Source organism: Neofelis nebulosa, chromosome 12 (genome assembly GCF_028018385.1).
Source record: "Neofelis nebulosa isolate mNeoNeb1 chromosome 12, mNeoNeb1.pri, whole genome shotgun sequence".
NCBI classification, from domain to species: Eukaryota; Metazoa; Chordata; class Mammalia; order Carnivora; family Felidae; genus Neofelis; species Neofelis nebulosa.
The window spans coordinates 3712014-3733102 of record NC_080793.1 but is presented as its reverse complement, the minus strand read 5'-3'; the positions used below and the strand labels follow the sequence as shown (position 1 = coordinate 3733102).

The following is a 21089-nucleotide window of genomic DNA, read 5'->3' as shown; positions in this document are numbered from 1 at the left end:
CCTGCAGGTTCAGCTGGACTCCCGTAGACTGAGCAACCAGACTGCATACCCACTGGTCCCCCCTGAGCGCACAGGACAACAAGGAACAGAGGAGCAGAGACCCGGAGGGACAGGCTTGGCCCAGGGCTCACCTGCCCTTACGGTTTTAAACCTCACCTATATGGGGGCGGGCGTACGCTGTCCCGACGGTACCTAAGGCAGAAGCCCTGTGTGGCAAACACGGGACAGAGCTGCTCAGGGTGACACCGGGATGAGGCGTGGACTCCCCGAACGTCCACGGCCCCCTAGAGGCCCGACCCCCAATCCCAGAAGCACAGCTCGACGAGCCCATGAGGAACCCATCGCTTCTTTTTATAGCAGGGAACACCGAGGTTTTGTCCAAGGTCACCCAGAACTTGGAGGGCAGAGCCCGTGGCAGGTGGCCTGAGACCTGGCATCTGTCCACAGAGACACGTCTCCTGTTGTCGCCCAGTCCCGATACCGAGGCCCCGCGGGGCCTGACATGGATGTCTGGGTCTACCCTGAGCTCTCCAGAGCCGTCTGCTGGGCTCCCGGGAAAACGCTGGCCCTTGCTCCAGACAGAAGGTTCTGCCCTCTGGTAACAAATGGGAGGTGCATGCACTCACTGGGCTTGAGGCCCTGCCTCCACCTGCCCTTGGAGATGAAGGTCTGGGGAGCCCTGTTCCTGCTCCTTCCAGGGTGCTAACACATGCTCGACCACGTAGCCCCTCCTTCCTGGGAGACATTCCCGGGCCTCCTCCGGGATCTCAGGCGGAGGTCACAGCAAGGGATCAAGCGGGAGGATCTGGGTGGGAGGGAGGTTGAGGACGCAGTCTGGAGGCCAGGGCTCCCAGTCCAGCTTGGCCGCTAACCAGAAAAGGATCCCTAGCCATTCCCCCGGGGGTGCCGCCCCGTCCCCTTGGTGACGTCAACCCCTCTCCTGGAGTTACCAGTGGGGAGACCGACCAGCAGGAAGTTCTTCCTCCTCTGCCCGGAAGAGTCGAGACCAAGTTCACGGACAAATCGAGGGCCTTGTTTCCCTACACACCCGTGGGACACATGGGAAATCTAAGGACAGGCCAAGGGAACGGAGGCTTGCTTATCCGGGGTGGCTCGGGCATAGCCCCTCCACCGCGGGCCTCACTTGGCTTGGTCCTAAGCTGCTGGACGAGCCCGCTGATCCCAGCGAGACCACATGGCTGTCACCAGAATTCCTCAGTGAACCCCTCCCTGCTGCAGTCAGCTCCATGCGAGCAGGAACTAGGTTGGCTCATTGTTCTAAGTCCAAGTCCCCAGAACCTTCCCGCAATGTAGTGGACGTTTACCTTTCTCGAATAAGCAGATGAATTGATATGCGAAAGGTGCTGTCATTGACTGAAACCGCTTCTGTCCTTGTCCCTTTGTGGATGCGTCCATGCCTGCCCTCGGCACCCTGTCTGCTCCCCGCTGTGTGCCCGAACCTGGATCCCAAAAGCGAGCCCCGGACCCCACCCAGGAGGTGGTACGGCCTCTCACCCGTCAGCCAGCAAGGGGAGCGCCGTCCCCATGGCCCTCCTCACCCTAAGAAGACACGTAAGCCATATTCACCAAGGTTTTTAACCATTGTACACACTCACACACACACACACACACACACGCGCACACACACACACACAGAGCGAAGGGTGGGGGCCCTGGAGGACCCGCACACGTAGGTCTCCGGCACCTCCCGCCGCCCCTGTGCTTTTGTGGGTTTGCTCTGGTTCTCTCGGATCCTCCTCCCGGCTCCCTTGAAGGCGTCAGGTCTCCGCCCGAGTCCCTGGGTCACCCACCCACCTCTACTCTTAGGAAGACGTGCAAATGCACACCCTGCATTTCCTCCCATCTTCCTCTCGCCTCCCAGACTTGGGTCGTCAGATTTGGGAGTCGAGAACACCCCTTGTGTCTTCCCTCACCTGTCCTAACACCCAGATCTTCCCAGGCCGACCCCGAGGCGGTCCTCGGGCTGGATTTGTCTCCTGGGAGGTGGGGGTCAGCAGACAGAGGGCAGACGGTGCCGGTGGGGGCAGGAGAGGGCCGTGGTCCACAGGCCCAGTGCCGGCTTGTCTGCCAGGGCCCCCGGGCTGGGTGAGCCCCACCGGCTCTCCTCTTTCTTACCGGGAGGCATCCTTGTCCTGAACGGGCACCAGGGAACCTGAGTGAAGAGACCACTTTGCTTGGAGACGAGGGGCGGTGTGGCAAGGGCTGCAGAAGACGTTGGCCTTGGATGGGGAAAGCGAGGCCGGCCACGCACTGCTGTCCCGTTCAGGTCCCTCTGGCACCTGGGTTCACCTGCAGCCGGAGGGGCTGGTTCCCGGCAGGCTTGCCACATCCCCCTGGAGCCCCTGGTCCCTCCTCTCTGCCTGAGGACTCTCTCCCAGACACGGGAGCCCATCACATCTGAACTGGGGACCTGTGCTTCCTCACCTTGTCACCTGGGCGGCCGGTCCCCAGACCAGAAACCTGCCCGTCTGAAGAGACCACCAATGCCTCCCTTGGGTCTCACTTGCCAGAGTCCCTCCCCGGGACGCCCCGCATCTCTGACGCCTGCTCCCGTGGGGACCGCCTCCCTCGGACTGGGACGGGTCTGGCTTCCATCCCGGGGAACGCACTGGCTTTGGTGCATTAATTGGCCCAGAGTCCTGTGAACCTTTCTGGCCCTGGGTCGTGAGGGATGCTCTCCCCTCTGTGGTGTGACCGTCCAGCCTTCTGCATCTCCCAGTTTGTGATTGGGCCACGGGAGGACCAGCCCTGTCCTGGCTGGCGTCAGACTGTGGCGTCACAGCACGCACAGGGGTCTCTATCTCTGACACGTGCCCTCTTTTACTAACACAGCCTCTTGAATCCTCGTGACATCCTCTCCCCTCCCCGGTGGAAGGCCCGTGTGACCGGTTCTGAGGGAGAGAATATAACGATGGGTGTCGCTTCCAAGCTGGTTCATGAAAGCCTGTGGTTTCTCTGGGTTCCTTTTCTCCCGGGTCCATTCTCTGTCTCTGTGTCAGTCTGTGTGTCTGTGTGTGTGTCTCCCTCTGACGAAGCAAGAGCAGACAATATGAGCTGCCCCAGGAGGCCCAGTGCCAAGAACCTGCAGAGGCTCCGGGCTGAGACACAGAAGTCCTGAGACCCCCCCAGTCCCGGCCGAATCCTGCCAAGAGCACGTGCCCGGTCGCGGTCTTGGAGGCGGACCCTGCCCCAGTCGAGCCTCCGCTGAGGCTGCAGCCCTGGCCTCCTGGGTGAACGTGGGGCTGAGGCCCCCAGCTGAGCCGAGCCGGGAGACTGGTACAGAAAGTGTGAGGTGGTCCAAGTAAGGTGAATGTGTCCCCCAGCATAGACAACAGCCCATCCTCCAGGCTGGGGCCCGGGCCCACTCTCCTCCCTCCCGAGCTCTCTCCGGCCACACTGGCTCCTCCTCAGCTCCTCTGCGGACAAACCCTCCGTGCCTCTGAGTCTCTGCAGCTTTGCTTGTCCCCGGAGCACACTGCTTGCAGACGTGTGTGGGACTGGCTCCTCTTGTCCTTCTGGGTCCCAGCATCAGAGCCACCCTGGAAGCCTGTGAGACCCCCACCCACCCAGGGCCCCTGGCCGCCCTCCTTCACCCTGCTTCATTTCCCGACAGTGTTGGTCTTTCCTTTCACACGGATTCACTCTTGTGCTTTGACCCACCTCCCCCTCTGGGCTGTGAGCTCCTGGAGGGCTGGGACCTCACGGGATCTTTGACTCCGGCCCCTGGGCCCAACACAGCCCCTGCTCAGGGTAAGAGGTACAGGGGCTGAATGCGTCCAGAGAGGAACTCAGAGTCCCTACCTGCCTCTGAGCAGCTCACGCTGTGGACATGCAGACTAATAGTAAGAGGTACATGTTGGGTTGGGGGCAGGGGACGCCCAGCTTGACCCCTGAGCGTCCCTTCCCCCTCCAGAGACTTCACTGAGCACAGTGGACACAGCCTGCCCCCTGGTGGTCAGCACCGGCATGACAGCCCCAGGCTTGGAAACCAGAAAACAAAACACACACGTTTGTTTGGGTGTAGTCCAGGCAGCAGCCCTCCCTGGCCCTAGGGGGGCACAGGGGCAGGACCTGCGGGCTCCAGGGCGATGTGAGGACTTCACAAGCCTCCCTTGGCCCCCGTTCCACCTCTCCCGTCCCGGTGCCCCGTTCACTCCTAAGGCTTCCTCACCCCAGCCAGGGCACTACCTCTGGAAGCCCTTCCTAATGAGGCCCCGGGGCTCCGACAAGGAGGGTATTGACCTCGGTCCCCACACCAGGGTCCGCTGCTTGGCCACGTGCTGCAAACCCAGGTCCTCGGTCCTCCAAGTCCCCAGGCTGCCCTCCGCTCAGAAGGACCTTGAGGGAGGAGATAGCATTTTCCCAGGACCAGGAGCATCTTGGTGCAGGGGTGGAGGTCCAGGGCCAGCAGACAAGCCTGTGGGACCCTTGGGACACCACATCTATGCAGCCCAATTTACACAGGAGTAAGCTGAGGCCTGTCCCGTAGCCCCCTCCCACTAGGGGGGTGTCTCCTTCTAGATCCAGGCTGGTGGTGGACACAGGACCCCAGATCCCGTCTTCTTTGGGTGCCCTGGGGAAGTGCCCAGCCCAGGCAGCCCTCTGGGTACCCTGGAGACCCCGCTGGCCATCAGGCTGGCACGTCTCCCCACCCCACGTAAGAGCCCTGGTCATGCTGCCAGCACACTGGGCGCCCCTGCCCCGTGGCAGAACTGCCTCTAGTCCCCTTCTTCTTGCCCCGGTGTCACCTCCCCCCTCCAGGGTGTACTCCCCTTGAGCCGCTGCCGGGTGGTCAGTGTGCGTGTGTGTGTGTGTGTGTGTGTGCGTGTGCTTGCCTGTACGGTCTGGGGACATGCAGATATAACAGCCCCACCTCGTATGGGGTTGATAGGGATCCGACGGGACCTCAGGGGTCTCCTTCCCAGGGCGAACCCCAGGGGAGGACTGAGTTTGGCCTAGGACGGAGACCCCCACTGCTTGGACTCTGCCCACCTCACGTGTCCTGGGCCGGTCCCTGGCCTCAGTCTCCCACCTGGCCCTGAGGTTGGGCGTGGAGTGACGTCAGCGTGGACAGGGCCCAGGCTCTCCTCCTGGGTGGATGGAGAGGAGATGTGCCAGGCACACAGGCCTCCCTAGCAAAGGGCAGCTGGGTCTCGTGTCCTCGGCCTGGCACGGCTGTGTGCCCTCCCCGGGGGGCTCCGTGCCACTGATCCCGTGTGCACCCTGCCTCCAGACCGCTGCCCTGTAACCCCAAATCCTGTGAGCCCTCGGGTCAGCCTCACCCCAGCCAGTGGGCTGCAGACTTGAGGGCCGGGTGGGTTGGACACGCGGGTACACGAGGGTCGCCGAATGTCCCTATACCGTCCCAGCTGTCACAGACCCCACGCTCCCCCCCAGGGTCCAGCTGGGTGCACGGCCGGGGCAGGGGGCCTGGAGGAGACGGTGGACACCAAGTACGGGCAAGGAGAGGATCGGCCTGTCACCTCCCGCCTCCCCCTCCTTCTCTCCACCTCCTCCCATTGTCTTCCTGCCAGAACCCGGGACACAAGGGGCAGCCTGTCCCTGGCCGCAGCCCTGGCCGGGTCAGAGGGGTGGGAGGGAGACCCGGAAGGAGGGGGCACATCGTGGGGATGTCTGAGTGTTGGGGGTGGTTAGAGTTGCTAGGGACTCCCCGGGGTGCTCACTGACTTCACCCCTTCTTATACATGAACTGCGGCCCCGGGATCAAGGGCACTCAGCTCTAAGCGACCAAGGCCAGCGGTGAACGGGAACAAGGGACTCAGTCTTCACCCTCATGGAGCCCTGCCCTGACCAGCCCAGGTCTTGTCCTGGGTTGGGGCTCCCCCAGCCAGGTGACCCCCGTGCCTCCTGCTCACCTTCCTGAGATGGGAGTCACGGACCCCATTATCAACGAAGAAAATGAGGCTCTGACCCCCACCACGTGAGTTTGTGGGTCACAGGGCTGGGACATGACCCTATTGTGGGTTTGCCCCCAGGACAATCCGACCCAAAGCCTGAGCTCGCACGGGAGCCTGAGGAGGCTCCAACCCTGGAGATGAGGACGTCCTGGGTGGGGGCCATGGGAGGGGCGGTGGCGACAGGGGCCTCTGAGGGGCCGCGGCTCCGTGGGTTCCCTGGGGGAGGAAGGCCCTAGGGAGGCCGGAGTGGGGTGAGGGCTGCCCACAGGGGAGGGCGTCTGGACCAGCTCACGCAGGGCGCCGGAAGTCGGGCCAGGAGTCGGGGGTCACTGCAGGTTGGGGAGGGTGGGGACGCTCTGCCTCTGTGGCCCCAGCTGCTGACTGTGGGGGAGACGCCGTCCCTCCACTTAGGCTGTGAGCCCGAGGGCAGGGTGGTGTCTGGGCTTCACCATCGTGTGCGGGTGCCTGCACACAGCAGCAGACAGACACGGGTGCTGACGCCTGCGGTGATGAATGAATGGACACGAGGCCGCGGCTCCCATGTGTCGCTGTAAACAGCGGGGCCCGCGTCATGCGGCTCTGGGACGGTCCCAGTGAGTCAGCGAGATGTGAAGTGTTATTCCTCACCCGGCACAGTTTGAGGGCTGAGAATCCAGCAGGGAACGGGACGGGGTGTGTGCGCCTGGAGCTGACCGGAGCGGGTGCCGCTCGAGCCGGGCATAGACGCCAGAAATACGTCGCTTGCGGGTGTTCTCGTCGGCCCTCCCTCTCCGGCTGGGGACGTGGTGGCCGCCGGCCTGCAGCAGAGGGAGTAGCGGGAGGGAGCGGAGTCCACACGGCCCCCAGGCGAGGGGCAGGGGCAAGCACAGAGCTGACGCGGAGGGGCAGGGAGAAACGCCCGGGGCCTGCAGCCTGCCCGTCTGGACACGCGTGGGGGCTAAGCAGGTGACCTCTAGCCGGTCAGTCCCTGTAGCCCCGACACTGGGGCGTCCGAGGGTGATGCCGCAGAAAGCCAAGCACCTTTTTCCCAGTTTGATGCCGACTCAAACGCCCAGGACCCACCTGGGAGCCAGGGGAGGTGGAGGCCAGCGGTGGGATTATGGGGTGTCTCCGGGCCCATCACTGTTCTTTTTCTCATTTCTAGCATCCTGTAGGAAATATGCCAGTAACTGGAACAAGGTATCACACACGATGTCTGCATAACACCCTGTTCTAGATTTTCTGAAACGAGATCCTCTACAATTAGGGTCATGGCAGACGCTGGACCCCGGCCAGCACCCCGGCGGGAGACACCGTGGCTGGCGTGCAGGGTCTGGGGCGGCAGGGCCGCCTGGCGGGGGCGGGGATGTTGGGGGACGCACATCTCCTCCGGAATCCTGCTGTGTTTCTTGGGTCTCAGCCCTCCCTGCAGTGTCTACATTTTATATTCCACCGGAAACTGGCCCAACCTTTTGTTCCAGAATTTCACATGGCCAGTAACAGCCGGGACAGAGGAGTGAGCGCACAGGTGTTTCCTACAGCTGCCCTGGGCCAGTGCCCGCCTTTCCTGGCTTGTTTCCCAACTGTCCCCGAGGGCCTGAGGTGGAACCACATCGCTCACCCAGCCTGGGGGCAGTGTGGGCTCCCAGCAGGGCTGGAGGGTAGCAGGAGGCAGTGGGTGGGGACGTCGGAGGCAGGGGTGGGGACACTGGGGCAGGACTGGGGCCCTCCAACCAGGGCAGGAGAGGAGACACACGCCTGGGGCAGGGGAAGGGAGGCTCGGGCTCAAGTCGCGGGCCTCTGTCCTCACTTAGCCACGTCCTGGGACCCAGCCAGGAGGGCGCGCATCCCGCCCGGGAGTCTCCGCCCCTCCTGGTCCCGCGTGGCGCACGTCCGTGGGGGTGTTGGAAGGATTCCTCCAGCCGCTGTGGGGCCTCGTCGTGCGCACTGGGTGTGCGCAACCTGTTGCAGGGCGACCCGTGCCCGCCCACAGTTTGCAGCCCTTGCACGGGCCTCAGCCGGTGCCCAGAGTCCACTTAGGACTTTCCGGTGCTGGGGCAGGTCTGGGTGCCCTTCGACTGCCCAGCTGCCCCGGGGGACCGGGGATCCTTTGCCTGTCCCCGGGCCTTTGTCTTGCACTGTCCTTGTTTGTGTATGAAGGGACCGGCTGGAGACCTCCGTCCCTCCATGGAGGATCGGGGACCCCCGTCATCCAGCAGGTGAGAGGGCGCATCCTCGGTACCAAGGGGAGCACCGTCCACCACCACTGCCCTCGACCCCCTCGGGGCGCCTGGGGGCAGGGGCACACCTGAGGTCATTTTTCCTGTAATGACCTGGTAGCAGGCGCCCAGCTGTAGCTAGGGAGGCTGTGTTGGGCCTCTTCTACACACAGAATAACGCGGATGTGCTGGTTTCCGAAGGCTCCTTTAAATGCAGCTGATGTTGTCAAGGTTCACCGTGAGTGCGGCATGGACCGGGAGTTCAGTCGGTCTCAAGCCTGATCATGTTCTTCAAATCATTTTTATGGTGTAGATAGGCCGTGTTCTGTATCCACTCAGCAGTCGATGGACATTGGGGGCGTTTCTACCTTTGGGCAACTGTGAGTGGCAATGCTGTGAATGTTCACGGTCAGGCTTTTCACAGGTTTTCATCCCTGGATCATATGGATACTCCGTGTTTACGTTTTGAAACATGGCCAGACTGTCTCCCAAAGGACTACATCACTTTATATTTCTGCCAGCATAGGAGGAGGACCCCAACGTCTACAGATCCGTGCCAACACTTCTTAATATCTATCTTTTTAATGACAGCCGTCCTGGTGGATGTGAACTTGTATGTCATGGTGGCTTTGATTGGATTTCCATCCTAAAGAACGATGTGGAACATTGTTGGTCACTTGTTTATCGTTTGTCGAGAAATGTCTCCTCAGCTGCATTTCCCTTTTTTTTTTATTTTTTATTTAAAAAAAATTTTTTTTTCAACGTTTATTTATTTTTGGGACAGAGAGAGACAGAGCATGAACGGGGGAGGGACAGAGAGAGAGGGAGACACAGAATCAGAAACAGGCTCCAGGCTCTGAGCCATCAGCCCAGAGCCTGACGCGGGGCTCGAACTCACGGACCGTGAGATCGTGACCTGGCTGAAGTCGGACGCTTAACCGACTGCGCCACCCAGGCGCCCCTGCATTTCCCATTTTTAAAAAAAATTTTTTCATGTTTATTTATTATTGAGAGAGACAGAGGCAGAATGTGAGTGGGTTAGGGGCAGAGAGAGAGGGAGACACAGAAGCAGAAGCAGGCTCCAGGCTCTGAGCGGTCAGCTCAGAGCCCGACGCGGGGCTCGAACTCACGAGCTGTGAGATCATGACCTGAGCCGAAGTCGGACGCTCAACCGACTGAGCCACCCAGGCGCCCTGCATTTCCCATTTTTAAATTGGATGCGTGGTTTCTTCCTATTGAGTTGTAAGATTTAATATGCATTCCACATGCGAGTCTCTTAGGATATATGTCCTTAGCCGATTCATTGTCCCATTCAGTAGGGTGCCTTCTAGCTTTCGTGATGCTGTCTTTCAGTTCACCTACTTGTAGTGTTTCTTTTTGAGAGAGAGAGAGAGAAAGACAGAGTGCAGGTGGGGGAGGGGCAGAGAGAGAGGGAGACAGGGAATCCGAAGCAGCTCCAGCTCTGAGCCATCAGCACAGAGCCCGATGCGGGCTTGAACCCACGAACTGTGAGATCCTGAGCTGAGCTGAAGTCGGCCGCTTAACCGACTGGGCCCCCCGGGCGCCCCTGATTTTGTTGAACGGACGCGTGGCATTCAGTCCGTTCCGTATGTACCTCGATGATTGGGTAGCTGTGTGTATGGCCGAGTGATCACACAGCAGGGCCTGTTAACGTCCATCTGCACACGTAGTTGCACATTTTTTCTTGTCACAGAGACTTTTCAGATTTACCCCTTTGCAGTTTCCACACGTGCAATGCAGTATTAACTATAGTGACCAGGCTGCACATCACGTCCCTAGGCTTATTTATTTTATCACCGGCAGCTTGTACCTTTCGCCCACCTTCCCCGGTTCGCTCATCCCTTAGCCCCTGCCTCTGGCAACCACCAGTGTGATTGCTCTGTCTGTGAGTTCTTTGAGCTCTGTTTTTAAGATCCCACTTACAAAGGAGACATGATATCTGTTTTTCTCCGTCGGACTTATTTCCCGTAGCATAATATCCTCGTCTGTGTTGTCACAAACGGGTTTCCTCCTTGTTTATGACTGACTAGTATTCTATGATATGTACGTTTCTGTGTGCGCACACTCCCACATCCTCTTGATCCGTCCATCCATCGTGGACGTTTGGGTTCCTTCCACGTCTTGACTCTGTAAGTAGTGCTGGGAGGCGGGGGTAAGATATCTTTTGGCGTGAGTGTTTCGTTTTCTTCCCCTAAATACCCGAAAGTGGAATTGCCGGATTACATGGTGTTTCTATTTTCGATGTCTTGGGGAGTTTCCATGCTGCTTTCCGCATTGGCTGCACCAGTTTACCGTCTCGTACAATTTCTTTGTTGGTACTGTGCTTGTATCCTGCAGCCTTGCTGAACTATTTTATTACTTCCGGAAGCTTTTCTGTGTATTCTGTATGATTTCCCATGTCCACAGTCATGTTCTTTGCAACTAGAGACGGCTTTCCTTCATTCCCTCCGATCTAGATGTCTGTTATCCCCCTTTCTTGCCTCGTCGACACGGCCCAGACCTCTAGGACAGCGTGGGCTGCTGCCGGGGGCTTGGGCCTCGTCCGTCTTGCTCCTGAACTCAGGGACAAGGCTTCCAGTCTTGTCTCCGTTCTGGGTGACGGGAGCTGTGGCTTGTTCGTAGGTGGCCTGTAGGAGCGCTCAGGGAGTTCCCTTCTGTTTCTGCTTTGAGCGTTCGTATCACGAAATGGTGTTGGATTCTGTCAAGCGTTTTCTGTACTTAGTGGCGATCGGATTTTACAGCAGCGTGAAAACCACGAAGTCGTGTCGCTTTCCCTCTTCTTCTGTCTTTCTCCCTCACACAAACACACAGAACTTCTCTGGAAGCTCATCAGGATCCGGATGGGAGCTCTTTGGTCCTGGTTATCCTCGTTCGGGCCGCTGTGTGCCTGGGGGTGGGCCCGTTCAGATGACACGCCCCACAAGGGACAACTAGAAATCAAAATAGTAACGATGATCTTCCAGGTGGTGGCTGCCTCTGGCACGCGTATGCCATAATTTCCTCCTCTCTGTCCCGACGATAGAGTGAGAATTTTTAGCATCAATGGAGTCGACTGTACGGGAAACAGAGCATATCAAGCATGTGTCCTAACGGGTAATGACAAGGAGGCAAAAACCCCTGCTCACCCGAGACGCATGGCAGAAGGAATACAGCATCTTCTGTACTGACTTCCTTTGTGGAAGTCCACATTCCGAAAAGACCGTTTCTGGCTTGTTTTCTGAGGCCTCGCGTCGGGAGGCCCGTTTTTCTCTTCCGGGAGTCTGGGTGCTGACGGTGTTTCCGGCCGGTCTCGTGAGCGGCAGCCCTGAGCCCACAACTTGGCCTCTTCCAGGTAAGAGGGCTTGGGGGGTCACCTGTGTCCTCAGCCAGGAAAGCATCAGCCACGCACTTCTCGGCATTCCCAGGAGGTGCCCGCAGAGCCCAGTACGCAACACGAGGCCTGGACCGGGGAGGCACTTTGCACGCTGCGTGGCGCTCGGTCTCTAAGGCCCGCAAGTGACAGAGACTCTTAAAGTGGGAACGGGAAGGCAGTTTAGCGCTGTGGTCGTTGAGGTTCTCCAGGTTTAGCTCCAAAGAAAGAGAGTGAGAAAGTCATCCTCCCTCCTAACGTAGCACAGCTGTCCCACGTACAGTTCAAACCATACAAATCCTCTCCCCGAGGAGGATGCTGAGCTCTCAGGGGACGTCCACGCTAGTCTTCGATATCCTGTGACTTACATCCTATGATGTGAAGTGAGCCGTTATTAATGCATCTTATATGATGTTACACGATAAGATGTTACACGATAAGAAGGAAGGGAAGAAAAGAAAGGTATTTGATATTCACGCATACGGTCTACAGGTGAGGAAGACGCCCTGGGGTGGATCCTCGGGCTGGGGCTTCTCTGCGCGGCGCTGGAACGTGTTCTGGTTTTGCAAAGGCACGTGGGAAGGCGCTCGCGTGGCCAATTTTCGTCCTCTTGCGGCACCAGTGCCGACCACGGTGCCGACCACGGTGCCGGCTCGACCCCCGGCTCCAAAGCTCGCACCGCCTTCAGGGCCAGCTCTTTGGTATCGAATCCGGAGTTAGGGGCGTCTCCGGCACAAGCCCAGCAGCAGATAGAGCGGCAGGTAAGGAGCGCGGGCCGGCTCTCCCACCTGAGCCAGTGTCAAGTCCAGAGCTGTTGTTCTCACATCGGCTCACGTGAGAGCCCCGGAACCACGGCCAGCTCCAGCACCGGCTCCAGGACCAGCGGAAGGGCTGGAACCAGCACAGGCACCCGCGGTATCACCGGCTGCAGAGACAGAGGCAGCTCTGTCGTCACCCGACTTGCCAGGTCCGGCACCAGCCAGCTCTGGAGTGTGGGTCGGACCGACGTACATTCCAGAGCAACGGACAAGGCAGGAGCGAACTAGACCTGGTCCTCATCGCTCCCGGCAGCACGACTAGAGCTACAGGCATCTCGAGGGCTGGAACCGTCTCCACAGCCAGCGTCAGCCCCGGAAGTGGCTTCAGCGCCAGATCCCACCCGAGAGCCAGCTCCGGCACCGGCTCAAGAGCTTGAGAGACCTGCAGAGCCAGCCAGCTCCCGCCGAAGCTCCAGACCCAGAGTCAGTCTGAGCCCCGGCCTCTGCGTCTGAGCCACTGCCACAGCGGGTTCTGTCACCAGCCCAGAACCACAGCCAGAGCCGGCTCCAGGGCCCGAGGTCAAGCCACTTCCCAGCTCGAGTCAACTCCAGGTCCGGCACTGATTCAACTGCCGAGACCGAGGCCGCTCCAGCTTTAGCTGTGGTGCCAGGTCCAAGGTCAGGGTCGGTGTTCTCCCGCCAGCCAGCCCTGGCTCGATGCCGGCTGGAGCGCTGCCTCCAGAGACGGCGGCTGCTCTCTGGCCAACTGCAGTGTCAGCCCCGGTGGTCGTTCCAGTGCCCACTTGAGAGAGAGAAGCTGCTCGAGGCCCATGTAGCGCCGGTGCCAGGGTGCACGGAAGAGCCAGCTCCAGCATCGGCTCCAGCATCGGCTCCAGAACTAGAGTCCGGACCGAGTTGAGGGTCAGAGCCTGCCACAGCAGCAGTTCTCATACCGGGTCCGGAGCAGAAGCCCCCGCAAGTGCCAGCTGCTGCGCCCGCTCCAGAGCGAAAGCTGCCTTGGGCACCAGTGGTAGACGCAGAGCCGATGCCACCTCCGGACAAAGAACCAGCTCCGGCACCGACATCCCAGCCACGTCCTGCTCTGGCACCGGCTCCGTCACCGCCTCCTGTGCCGGAGCCCGTGTCCGCTCCAGCGCCGGCTCTGGTGTCGGCGTCCGCCCGGACGCCGGGTCCGCAGGTGGAGCCAACGCCGGGGCTCCGACCAGCTCCCCCGCCGGTTTCCCCACCAGCCGGAGGGCCAGATCCAGGACCGGCGATGCAAGCGGGGCCCCCGGCACCGGGCGCGGCATCGCAGCCGCGACGAGAGCCAGCTCCGAACCAGAGCAGCTCCAGCACCATGGACAGCTCCCGCAGCGGTTCCGGGCTCGGATCCCCCGGGACTCTGGCACCGGCTGCGTCGCTCGCACGGGCTGCACGGCCAGCTGCACTTCCAGGGCCAAAGCTGAAGCCGCTGCAGCACCCACTCCGGAGCCAGAGCCAGAGCCAGAGTCCACAGCAGAAGCTCTAGCTTCAGCTCCAGAGCCATATCCGGCTGCAGAAGCAGGTCTGGGTCCTCTCTGGAGGTGCCTGCGGCTCTAGCACCTTCCCTAGAGCTGGAGCCCCGTCCAACACCGCCTCTTGCCCCAGCTGCACAGATGGGGCCGGCTCCGGCTTCAGCCCTGGGGCCAGTTCCGGGGTTAGAGCCCCCGTTCGAGCCAGAGCAGCTCCGGCACCAGCTGTGGAACTACCCACACGAGTGTCCGCTCCTTCCTCGTCCACCGCCACCATCGTGGGGGCCGGTATGGGGCTGGGGTCAGGACGGTCTTTGCTGGGCCGGCCACCCCAGGTACCCTGGTCACTCCACTCAGAGCTCGCCTGCCCGATCCCTCCTGGAGATCACAGTCCCGGGGCTCTGCACCCCCGTTTTCCCAAGCAAGGATCTCAGTGGCCCGGGAGACCGTGGAGGTTGAAAGCCGAGGCTTGTACCTGACACATGATATAAAATTTGACCCAGAAAGTCCACTTGACGGCTTGTGTCCTGAAAAAGGAGAGATTTATGCACACAGTTGATCCCTTGAGGAAGCTGGGAGTGAAAACTCACAAACGGCCCATGTTCCAGGGCTGGGGCGCTTTGGAAATTCTGATGTGGGGACACAGGATGCAGAGGAAGAGACTTGAGTGGCCAGCACCCAGCCCCAGGGAAAGCTGGCTCGGGAAGAGCACCTACCTGGCACCCGGCTCACCCCACACGCTGCACCAGAGTTTCTCCGCTGGTCCTGGGACGAGCCCTGCTGGGGGAGGGTCCGCGCCTGTGGCCGCGGATGGGGGCTGCGCTCTGTTGTCCAAGAGAGGGGTGCCGGTCACACTTCTCGCTGTGGATCGGCTGGGGCCTGTGCTTCCTCACATTGTCACCTGGGCTGCGGGTCCCCAGACCAGAAACCTGCCCGTCTGAAGGTGCCCAGCACTGCGTCCCTTGGGTTTCACTTGCCCGAGTCCCTCCCTGGGACGTTCCGCATCTCTGATGCCTGCTCCCATGGGGGCTGCCTCCCCTTGGACTGGGACGGGTCTGGCCTCCATCCCGGGGAACGCACTGGCTTTGGAGCATTATTTGGTGCAGAAGGCTGTGAACCGTTCGGGCCCTGGGTCATGAGGGATGTTCTCCGCTCCGTGATGTGACCGTCCGGCCTTCTGCATCTCCCGGTTTCTGTTTGGGCCACGGGAGGACCAGCCGTGTCCTCTCTCGTGTCAGGCTGTGGTGTCACAGCACAAACAGGGGTCTCCACCCTGAGACCATCGTCACCGAAGGGGCCTCTTTTTCCCACCTAATCTTTAATCCATTGTGATTTCAATATCAAAGGAGAAAAAGTCTATTTCAAACGAACACAAAGTACAAAAATGAATCTGTCTCGTCTGAAAAGTTGGTTCAGACCCAAAGGTATCTCTGGCGAGATTCCCCTTGACGGAAACCTCCAGAGTAGGTAACGGAACACCGAGAGAAAACAGACTCGGGTTCCCAGGGGCTGGAGGGGACACGAATGGGCACTGAGGGCTGCGTGTACACGGTGACCCTTGGGGACCGAGATATTCTGCAACAAAATTCTGTGGCGTGGTTCACAGCGTCGTGAGCGTACCCCGTGCTCAGGAATTGCACAATATAAAATAAATTTTTATTGAAGATTAATGTGGATTTTAAACAAACCATGAACAAATAAAGTACCACCTAAAACGTGGTGGAGAGAAAGGATAAGGGAGAAGAGGAAGAGTCATTCTGGTGACGGGGTCGGTGACTGGGACTGGAGCAACAATTAGAAATACAATAAACACCCCTCGAAGGCCTTTGGGCCCTTGATTTGTGGCCGGAATCCATACGGGAACCAGGGCGGTGGCAGGAACGGTGTCGGGAGCAGAAGCAGGAACCAGCTGACACTGTTCAGGTGCCCGCTGTCCCAGCACAGGTTCCAGGTCACCTGCTGGCTCTCCGGCCCCTGCAGGAGTCGCTCCAGACTCCACCCCTGCCTGCAGAGACGCCGAGGACCCGGATGCCCTTGGGTCGGGCTCTGGAGCCCCACCAGCTTCTGGTCCTGCCCCGGACTCTTGAGAAGGAAACAGAGTGATGGTTGCAGCGGCTCCAAAGCCTCAGGGTGAGAGGAGGGAAGTTCCCCCCGCCCCCCACCCACCCAGCGACGGCCTCTCAAGGGCCTTTGCAGACACACAACTCACCCCAGAGCCTCCCCGAGAAGCCGCGGCCAGGAACCCACACCAGGACCTCTGCCCCCCTGCAGGCCGCAGCCCGGGCTCTCAGTCTCTGCTCCTGGCCCCACACGAGCCCCCGGGGGCTCCTCCCTGGGTGGCCCAGCACCGCCCGGACCCCGTGAACACACATCTGCCACCCCAGCCTTCTCACCCTCGGGCTCTGGCTCCGGGGGCTCCGGGTCCTGATCCCAGGACCCGTGAACCAGGACCCTGTGGAGGGGCCGGGGCGGTGAAGGAGGCCTTCCCAGGTCATCCCCAGGCTCTGCTTCCCAAGACCTCCGTGCAGCCACTCTCTCCCTGGGTCCAGGGTGGCCCTCCTGGGCGACGGGGCACACGCACAACTCTGTAGGGCTGGTGTATCGGGATTCGGCCAGACGTTTCCCGATTTCATCAGTTGATTTCTGTAAAGACAGTGACCCGCGGACGGCCCGGAGACATCACAGCCCCGGCCGGCCATCCTCAGTGTCCTTCCACCCTCTCCACCTGGGGCTCCCAGATTGGACACAGACCTGAGTGTGCATAGACCTGCCCCTGGGACACAGTGACATCCACCAGCAGGGCTTGGGATGAACATCGGGGACAAGAGGGCCACCCCAGCACACCCTGTCCCTCCCAACCAGCCTTGACCGAGTGTGAGCCTGACTTGCCCACCAGGCATCTGACCCCTTCATCAGCCTGCACCTGCTCGGGTGGGCCCTCCACACACGACCCCTCCTTCCACACAGACACACACACACACACACACACGGGAGGGCACATGGGACCGCACAGGTCAGATCAGAGCGGTGTCGGGCTGGAACGGCTATCTCTGGGTCTCCCTGTGTTACCTTTGGGTCCCTGCGAGATAGAGACCTTAGGCGTCCAGTGCACGACCTGACCCACTGTCTCCAGGGTCGGGAAGCGTCGCGGCCAAGGGCGCCCCTGAGCCGGCAGCTGCGGGACACGGGCACACAACAGGAGAACATGTTCGTCAGGCGAAGGTGTCCCAACGAATGAGCCCAGTCGGGCGCTGTCTCCAGAACGTGGGTGCCTGGTGACCCGGGTTGTGAGTTCAATCGGGCTCTGTGACCAGGGATGTGAGGTCACTTCCTGGGGCCCCCTTACCCGGCTTCCTCCTCCCACAGGAGCCCCTCCCAGTCTGCAAAGGGCTCCCCTCCACCCCATGCCCTGTCCCTACAGTGACACCAACACAGCCCAGACACGTCCCCGCGAGGCCTGGTGCGGCCGGTGCCACGGCTTTGGGGCCACAGAGCTGGGTTCAGACCTGGGATTTCCTCCTGACCACTGCTGGGACCCTGCACAGACCCCGTGCCTCCTGGGGCCCCCCATTCTCCCCATCTGCCCAGTGGGGTCCTTGTGGCATCTACTTGTGGGGGCGCCATCAGGGAGCCACCTGTAGACACGTCTCGTGCCTGCTATCCTGTGAGGCTCGTGGGCACACGTGGCCGTGGAAGGATGAGGAAGGGGTGCGCCTGGCACGGAACACAGGAGAGGGCCGAGTGGAGTCTCCTTGAGGTCATGGCCTCCTGCTCAGCCCAGACCCAGGTGTGTGCCGACCCCTAGGGCACCTGCACCCCAGCTTCCGGCCGGGCTCGGGGACGGACACCAGAATGTGTCCCTGTGTCCTGTAGCTCTACACAACTCACCCTGTCCCTCCCGGTCACCCTTGACCTGGGGTGTGGACATGACCCTCCCATCAGCCTACTCCTGCTCTGGGTGGCTTCCCCCCCACGTCCCATCCTTACAAACACACACAGCCTCACACACACTCACAGACACAGGGAGGCTCGTGCGACTCACAAGTCGGATCAGGCTAGTGTCAGGCTAGACCAGCCAGTCCTGGGCCTCCCGGTGTCACCTTTGCGTCCCTCCGGGCACATGACCACAGCCTTCGGGGGTGAGACCTGACCCCCCGTCTGCAGGTGGGAAAAGGCTCTCCCTGTGGGCTTTTCCTGAGACCACAGCCTCGAGGTATCAGGACACAGCATGAGAACACGTCGCGCATTCGAAGGTCTCCAACCACGGGAGCTGAGTGGGGTGCTTCTCTAGAATGGGGGTGCCTGTGATACACACGGGGGTATCTGGGGGTCCCCTGGCCATCGGCCTGGCGTGGCTCCCCTCATGGGCATGTTCCCTGGAGACAAGGTCCCCGCCCCACACTTCTTCTCTTCCCCAACCCCTGTCACCTCCAGGGTCCACTCATCCTTTGACCCCCACGCGGGTGGTTAGTTACTGGGGGGCGGGGGACTGTGTTTCCATGCAATTGCGTGGACCTGTGCCCACTCGGGGATGCCCAGAGGAAAGGACCCCACACGGGATGGGTTCAGTGGTCCTCCAGGATGTTAGAGGCTCTCATTCCCTCGAAAACCCCCTGGGAAAGTGAAGCCCTGGCCTAGGACCTGAAACCTCCCCCAGCCCCTCTAGGCTCTGCTCACCTGGTGGGTCCCCGGCCAGTCCCTGCCTCTCCTGGCCTCAGTTTCCTGACTGTTCCATGAGCGCTTGGAGGAGGAGCTTCACCAGTCCGGCTAGAGTGGCCCCTGGCTCCCACCTTTGGGCAGGATGTGGCGCGGGAGCCTTGGGGGCAGGGAGGTGCTCCCACCAAAGGTCGAGGCAGGTGGAGCCTGGGCAGGTGCACCGGGACCACGGGACTGCGCGCACGGGACCACCTCGCGGCAGGAGCCCACGACACCTGGGTCGCACGTATCCGATCTCCGACGCCCGCTCAGTGACCCTCATATCCTCTTAGGCCTGGGCCCACGGCCACTCCACCCAGGCAGAGCGGCTGGACGCAGCGGGTATGGAGACACGGGGGCAAGAGGGAAACGAGACACACCCCCACCCTGCTGACCTGGCCCCCACACTCCACTCCGCTATTCATGCGGGCGCGTGGCTGAGCCAGGAGGAGGGGGAGGTGGACACCAGTCTAAGGGGGGAGGTCAGGCCGCCTTTCCTTCTTCCCCATCCCCTCCCCCTGCCTTCCTGAGAGCCCCCTCCGCCCACAAGCTTCCCCACTTCGGAAACCTTCACCTCCCTGCTTTCATCCCCCACACACCCACCGGAGGTGGGAGCCGCCGACCCCATCTGCAAAAAGAGCACCGAGGTCCCAGAAGCTGGCATAGAGCTTGCGTGTCACACGACTCTGACGTGGTCCCGCTGTGGGTGTGAGCCCGGGTCGCTCTGACCCGGAGCCTGGGCTTTGGCAGGACCCCGAGGAGGTGACCTCTGAAGCCAGCCTTAGAGATGAGGGTGTTCTGGATGGGAGCTATGGAGCGGGGCGGTGGGAGCAGGGGGCTCGAGGGGCAGGGATGGTGGGCTCCCTGGGGGAGGAAAACACTAGGGAGGGGGGAGGGGAACACCCCAGGGAGGGCATCTGGCCCAGTTCACTCGGGGCTCCGGACGTCAGGTAAGGAGTCGGGGGTCACCGCAGCTTGCCAGGTGCAGGGGACGTGACCAGGCAGTGTCGTCACAGCCACGGCATCCTAGATGTGGAGGGAGCTCGCGGGCTTGGTATTTGCCCCCAGGCAAGCATGGATTCCCAGGCACCGGCCTGGGAGGACGATGCTGCCTCGGTCTCCCCCTCTGTAGAGCAGAGCAGGTCGTCGCCTCCTCCCGGGGCTGGATTCCCCGGCAGGTCCAGAGATGGTCTCCTGTCAGAGGCGTTGTTCAAGTGAGGTCTGTACCCGGAGAGGTCTCGGAGAGGGGACCAAGGGACGTGCCCCCTGCCAGCTCGGCGGATGCTCTCGTCCAAGCTGCTGATCGTCACGTCCAGGCCGGCACCGGTGATGCGGTGTCGCCCGCCGGCTGGGGGGACAGGGGCAGTGAGGAGCTGTGCTTGCGGACCCTGAGAGACAGAGCTCGTGAGGGCCCAAGGCTGCCCCGGGGCGTGTGGTGGCTGAGGCTGAGCTGAAGCCCGATGTCTCTGGGAAGGACCGGGAGGACAGCCCAGGCCCTGGGGTCTCTGGCGGGGGGGGGGGGGGGACTGGGAGGACAGCCTGGGCCCTGGGGTCTCTGGGAGAGACTGGGAGGACAGCTTGAGCCTGGGGTCTCTGGGGGGGACCGGAAAGACAGTCCGGTCCCTGGGGTCCCTGGGGGTACTGGGAGGTCAGCCAGGGCATTGGGGTCTCCAGGAGGGACCGGGAGGACAACACAGGCCCTGGAGTCTCCGGGAGGGACTGGGAGGACATCCTGGGACCTGGGGCGCCTGGGGGGACCTGGAGGACAGCCTGGGCCCTGGGGTCTCTGGGGGGGGGGGACCGGGAGGACAGTCCAGGCCCTGAGGTCTCTGGGAAGGACAGGGCTCCAAACTGAGACTCACAAGCTGCCGAAGCAACTTCCTGCCGAGTTTTCAGTGAAACCGCCTCTCAGTGTATATGGTGAATTCGGGGGCTCACACATTCAAGTGCAGAGTCACAGCCAGTATAACCCGCTGACCCCCTACCATCGCCAGGGAAATAGTCACGGGGAAGAGCTCTCTGGGCTGGGGGAGCGCTCCTCCCATTTCTCCTGGCCTGGGGGGACCCCAGAGAACGTCTCCATTGTTCTCTTTCCCTCTGAGGGAGGAGCTGCCCCGAGCACCCCTGCACCCTGGGTGTCCCCGCCCCCGGGTCCCCACTGCTGAGAAAGAGGCCACAGTGACCTGTGTCCGGAGTCTGGTCGGCCACCGCTCCTGGGGCCATGCCAGGCCCTGGTGGCTGCATGGAAAGGCTGGATGGCTTTGGGGGCGGGGCCTCACTGGCGTCCCCTCTCCCCTTCCCCACTGCGGTCTGCGATCCGGGCCCTGTACGGGTGCTCCATCCGTCACCGGTACCTGCCTTGTTCCTGCCATGGGAGTGATCGCTCTGCATCACCCATTTCACAGAGCAGGAGAGTGAGGCCCAGAGAAGGGAGGCAGGTGTTTCTGGGCACAGGGCTGGTCAGCAGAGCGCTGGAATACCACCTCCAGAGCCCCCGCCAGCCCGGCAGGGACCCCCCGAGCCGAGGGCGAGCCTTCCCCTTCTGCCTGGCCACTCATTCTTCCCAGACCTCGACGGTGGCCTGTTCCTTTTGGCCACAGACATTGCTGGCCGAGCAG

General features: G+C 61.4%; 1 long non-coding RNA gene across 1 annotated transcript in view; it reads right to left on the bottom strand.

Annotated features, from left to right (window-relative positions):
- Positions 1 to 18738, bottom strand: part of LOC131491128 (uncharacterized) — a 36760-nt gene extending 18022 nt beyond the window's left edge. The window contains exons 1-2 of the long non-coding RNA XR_009251319.1: positions 18454 to 18738; positions 17819 to 17934 (exon numbers count right to left, since the gene is read on the bottom strand). This is a non-coding gene — a long non-coding RNA (uncharacterized LOC131491128). The remainder of the gene's footprint in view (positions 1 to 17818; positions 17935 to 18453) is intronic.
- Positions 18739 to 21089: the final 2351 nt, after the last annotated feature.